This window comes from Mesocricetus auratus, unplaced genomic scaffold, assembly GCF_017639785.1.
Source record: "Mesocricetus auratus isolate SY011 unplaced genomic scaffold, BCM_Maur_2.0 Super-Scaffold_15014, whole genome shotgun sequence".
Classification (NCBI taxonomy): Eukaryota; Metazoa; Chordata; class Mammalia; order Rodentia; family Cricetidae; genus Mesocricetus; species Mesocricetus auratus.
Window position 1 is genome coordinate 84,306,204 of NW_024429186.1, and position 6,000 is coordinate 84,312,203.

Below are 6,000 nucleotides of genomic sequence, written 5' to 3' on the forward strand. Positions count from 1 at the left end.
CCCCCCAGTTTGTAGCCAGCTTGGGCTCTATGAAACACTGCCCCCAACCAAACCAAACAAACAAACGCAAACAGCAAACGGGAAAGAAGAGAGGATGCGGGAGGGAAAGGGGGCCTGTGAGTCTGAAAGACAAACTCAAACAGCAAATGAGGCAGTAAGGGGAAGATGTGCCCCGCCTCCATTTCAGGCTGAAAAGCCAGTGTATAGTAAGGACAAGCTAGATTCGCTCCTGTTTATGGTTAAACCTCTGTTTCTCACGGACTGGGCTGTGCTCCACCTGTAACCTTAACTACAAATGGTTCTGTACTGCATGTTCCAGGAATGGCAATCGTGTCTTCGTTTCAAAAAGTTGCTTACAACCACCTTACAACCCTACGTTTGTTTCAGAAGTTTCTATGACCACGGATGACTGACAGCCTTGCTGTGTCCATCTTGCAGCCACATCTTTGTTTCAGGAGGTCATTGTGACTCACTTGTTATGCTAATATTCTGCTCCTGCAACCCTGCCTGTTTGCCCACCAAATTCCCCACTTGAAACCCCCTGTCCCTGAGCTTTAAAAGCCTTGTCTTCTTCAAATCCAATCTCAAGCCCTGCCTTAGGCAGAGGGCAGTCCCTGTACACAAATGAAAAAGGTTGCTTTAGTTAATTTGGCCACGATGATTTGAGTCAGTGGTCATTTTCTTCCCTATTTTAGGTTAACAGGGCCAGATGAAGCCTGCGGGTAGCTATGCTTGCTGTGTATACAACCCTAAGTTCTTTACATTTCGGGGTATATAGAAATGTCTCTTCCTTCCAAGCCTATACCAGTCACTGGAGAGCTAATGTCCGAGGGTCTGGTCAGTAGCACTGTTCCTCACAAGCAGACGGGCAGACACACAGAGTGCTGCAGCCAGCCTTCACATTTTGGGAGCCGTGCCGAGACACAGAGGCAGGCAGAAATGTGTGCAAGGGCACACGGCCAGCACGTGCCAGAGCCTACGAGGGTCTTCCTTAGCACTTGGTTCCAGGGGAAGGGTGGAGTGAGGCGGGTGGGTGCTCATGGTGGCAGCGGCTTGGGAGTTACATGAATGTAGGTACTGCTAACAATTCAGAAATTCCTCAACAAACTGACCCAGAGTGGAGTTTAGGGAGATCCCGGCACTTGAATGACTTGGGAGCTTTCTCCCCATGTGGTGAGTTAAGAGGAAACGACTTTCACAAACTTGAAAGAAGCCAACAGGTGTCTGCAGAGCTTCTGATATGGGCTGGGATTCCGGCGTTTTTAAACTAAGCCTCCCAAATGCCAGGGCATGCCACCCATGGTTCCCTTCTTACATCACCCATAGGTGCATCCCCAGAACCCCCAACCAGAACAGACTGTCCCTGTGGGGCTGTTTACCACACATGGAAGCCGCACAGAACCTCTAACTGGAATTAAAAGCAAGCAGCCAGCGCTCCGAGCCTCAAGGAGAGAGAGTTTGCACAGCATTCCCCGCCACGTTGCTTGACCCTCATGCTAGTGACACATCTTTCTGTGGCATCCTCCCTGCCTGCCTCAGGCGGACAGCTTGTGTGTAAGGGCCGTTGGCTTCCATTAAAACTTTGCCATGACTTAGCAAAAGTGTCGTGGCTGCGGGTGGTCATCTGACCTGGGGATGGAAACATCCTGGCATTTCCCTAAGGGCAGAATAACACAGCCAGATTATTCTGCTCCCTTCAGTATGTTGTAGTTCTCATAGTCTCTTAATACTATTTTAACTAAATGTCGAAGCTTACAATTGTCCCATGTTTAGCTTAATTTACCACCATATGTACAGGTAGTTAAAGATGTTAACTGAAATGAGTTTGTTGAATATCTTTTTTTGTGTGTGTTTATTTGCTTATTTGTTTGTTTCTCGAGACAGGGTTTCCCTGTGTAATAGTTCTAACTGTCCTGGAATTCTCTTTGTAGACCAGGCTGACCTCAAACTCAGAGAGATCTGCTTGATTCCTCCTCCAGGGTGCTGGAACTAAAGGTATGTGCCACCACCATCCAACATTGTTTTGTTTTTGTTTTCTTTGAGACAAGGTCTCACTATGTATCCCTAGCTAGCTTGGACTCAAATCTGCTATTTTAATAGATTTTTTGGAGCAATTTTTAATTCACAACAAAACTGAGCTGTAGAAGTACAGCTTCTATACACCCTTTGTTCCTCCAACTCATGTAACTTCAACATTCCCCACCAAAGTGGCACGTGTCAGAAATGACTACCTGATACTGACATCACCATCACCCCTGCATATCTGGTACTGTAGCTGTTTCATTTTCCTAAGGAAATCTACACTTAACTTACTTTTCTCCTCTCTCTGCTAACCCCTGTAAAGCCACCCAGCTTTGTCTTAACCATCCCAGCGCTTTCCCTTTTCCAGAATAGTATAAAATTGAAGTCATACAGCATGTGCTCTTTTCAGATCTGCTCTTTTTCTCAACTAATGAACACATAAGATCCGTCCATGTCATTCCATGGCTTGGCAGCTCATTTCCTTTCAGTGCTGAATAATACTCCATTTGTCTGGATGTACCTCAGTTTTTTTCTTCTCTTCTGTTCTCCTGTTGAAGGACATCTCGGCTCCTTCTTAATTTTATCAATTATGAATAAAGCTTCTATAAACATCTGTGTACAGGTTTTTGTGTGGACGTAACTTTTCAGTCTTTTGGTAGATACCCGGGGAGAATGACTGGGTAAGATCATATGGTAAGAATATATTCAGTTTTGTGAGTCTGCCTAGTTGTCTTCCAATGTGGCGGGACCATTTTTGAGCTTCACCAGCAGTGTAGGAGAATCCCTGCTTCCTCACCCTGGCAGCACTGTGCTGCCAGTCTTTTTAGATGCTAGCCACACTAATGGCCCTGCTAGCCACACTAATGGCCCTGCGGTGGCGTCGCCCTTTTGCTCCCATTTCTATTCCCACATGCCAAGTGCTCCCTCTATATCTACATCTTCTTTGATGAAGCCTCTGTTCATATATTTTGCCCATTGTGAAACTATGTTGCTCATATTCCTATTCGGTCTTAAAAGGGCCTCATGTAGCCTGGAGAACAGTCCTTCATCAGGCATGTCTTTTGCCAGATAACCTCCCGATCTTTGTCTTGTCCTGTTTTCCTGAACACACATCATTGCTCTGTTATAGGTGGTAAAGGTTGTAAACATCTTATAGTTTATAACTTAAGAGAATTGTTTCCTTTTAAATTGCTTTTATTCTCATCGGGAAAAGTCAACTTCCTGGGTACAGAAGTAATTCTTTTTATTGGCTATGAGTGAAACTGTTAGGTGCTCATGAGGGTGAGAAACAGTACAGAGACCTGCCTTGTTGGGAAACTGTGCTTCTCTCTAAGACGACCAGGGGCTGGTGCTTACAAAGTCTATGAGAGTCCATGTTCCTCTGTGGCTAAGTGAAATCGTCATTGACTTACTCAGATGAGGTGGACTGTGGCAAGAACCATCTTTCTTTCACCTGCCTAGCTTGAGTATTCTAAGCAGCATGGAGTCCTGGGTGGCATGGTTCATGTGAAGTCAGAATTCACTCACACTAGGTCATGTGTGTGTGAATGGACGTGGCACACCGACCCTCCAGTGATGCATGAAGGCTATTTTGGTGAGTAGGTGGAAAACAAGACTCTACAATCCAGCACAAAGTCAGACTCCTGCAACTGTACACACCCAAGCCACAGGATCCACGGGGGCCAGGAGTCATTGGGGAACGTGATGCTGAACCTTAAAGCCGAGCTGAGCTGCAGACGAGCAGGCATTTGTTAAGACAATATCAGTTTTCAGCTGACAAGACTGGAGCTGCCACCCAGGCCCTGTGCGTCCAACACCATGCCCTGCCACTCGGGTCCCAGACAGCCAGGAGGGTCTAAGACACAGAGAGCACGACGAGTGAGCCCAGGGACACAGCCTTATCTCTGGCTAGGAAGAACTTCTGGGCCACCTGACTGTTAGTCTTCTTGGGGAGGTTGCTATAAATGGTCTCCAGAAGCACACCTCCAGGCTCTGTCTCTGCACTGGAGATGCAGGAGTACAACTGTTATGATACAGCAGGTGCCAGAGGGACCTTGGTGGGTGGGAGCCAAGAGCGCCCACGGTGGTGAGAGTCAAACATGTCATGGAGACAGCTCTCACATGAAGAGTTTATTGTGGGGGGAGCACAGACCAGCCTTGTGGGAAAAGGGGGAGAGAGACAGAAGGAGAGGGAGGTACAAAGAGAGAGAGAGAGAGAGAGAGAGAGAGAGAGAGAGAGAGAGAGAGAGAGAGAGAGGGGGAAGGGAGAGGGAGAGGAAGCAGGCATGGTTCTAACTTTTTAAGGGAAGGGAGCAGCACATGTGCACAGAGACCACACAGCAGGCCAGGGTACTTCCTGTGTACTGCCATGCATGCAGGGGTGGCACACTCTTCCAGGTCTCCAGGGGCAAGCCAGGTGTATCTGAATGCTAACAACGTCTGCAACTCAGCACTGTTAGAAGAGGTAGAAGAGGACTCACAAACCACTGTCTGGCATATAGTAGGGACTCCACAAATGCCAGGAAAATCAAAACATTCATCCTTATTCATTCTCGCCACAACCAGGAGAGTGGGAGTCTGTGTTCAAAGGCAAATTTGCCAACAAAAGCTCACTTGAAAATGACTGAACAATTGGTTTGTGTTACTGGAAAGTTCTACCCTTGCCAGCTACCAGCAGCCCCAGCTACCTAGCTTATTCTCTGCCTCTCCCCCTTCTGCTCTCCTCTCTTCCTTCTTCCCCTCCTTACCTCACCCACCATCGTGCCCCCTTCCCTCCTCTCCTTCCTCTTTGTCCTCCCCACCACTTTCTCCAGGGTCTACATTACCCAGTCTGGGTCTGTGCTAGCACAAGCTAGCTCTCTGCTCCAGTCTCTCTGACAGTTGAGAGCACAGACAGCATTAGGCCTGGCTCAGACCTGGTTTCTCTTTGTTTCAATTCTGCCTCTAAGGTGTGAGTTTTTCCCAAGTCTGACTTCCCTTAGCTGCACAAGACGGTTGTTAGCAGAAATCTGGTTCCATCTGTTAAAATTTTTTCCATGTGGTAGGGAAACTCCCCATGATAACAACTACCACAAGAAAGAAGCCCATTTCTTCCTCATAAAGAAAATATCAAGAAAGAGACAGTTTTGGTTGGGACAGTGATTTCACCATTCAGATATCTAGCTTGATTGATTCTCCATGTCTTGGATCATGGTCCAAATGACTGCTAGAGATCCAGCTTTGACATTTGCTTTGAGGTCAACTCATTGGGAGATCACAGAACGTTTTTTCCCACATTTCCTTGGCAGGCACCTAGTCACACTGGGTCATTACAAGAGAGCCTGGCAACAAGTGTGTGTTGGACTTAATGTACTCATTTAGGAATTTAGTTATGCTTACTCCTAAAAAGGTGAAGACTAATGATTTGGACCAGAGGACAGTGGTAGTCCTTTGGGAAGAAAGAAATTGGAAGGAAGAAATGTTGCTCAAAGACTCCAGAAAGAAGACCTGCCACGCCATTGGTTCAGACAAGGTTTGATTCTGCATCCCAGAATCAATCATTGTAGAGGGTGTAGGAGATGCCGATGCTGACTGGATTAGAACATTAGAACTTGAATCTGTTTGGACAGCAAGATCAGCTCCATAGCTTGTGCCTAGAACATTCAGAGAGCTGGCAAGACAATAAAGGGGTCAGTGGATGTCAGCCGAGTCTCTAAGCTACCCCAGGACCCTTTTCCATAGGCTGACCAATCCTAGGTTATTAAACTCTTCATAAAAGTCAATTCTAGGTGCTAAGTGATAAGCAGAGAAACTCCAGAGTCCACCAAGCCTTACTTCCAGACTCAGCAGAGTGCCTATTCTCCTGCAAAGATTAAGTGAAGAGTGCTGCTGTGAGCCTTGACTGGGTGAGTGACTGACACTTCCCCACTCCTGACTCCTGTCTGCTGCTCTTCCTGCTGTGTTTGCTTCTTTCCCAAGCCTTGGAATTCTTCTTGCTCT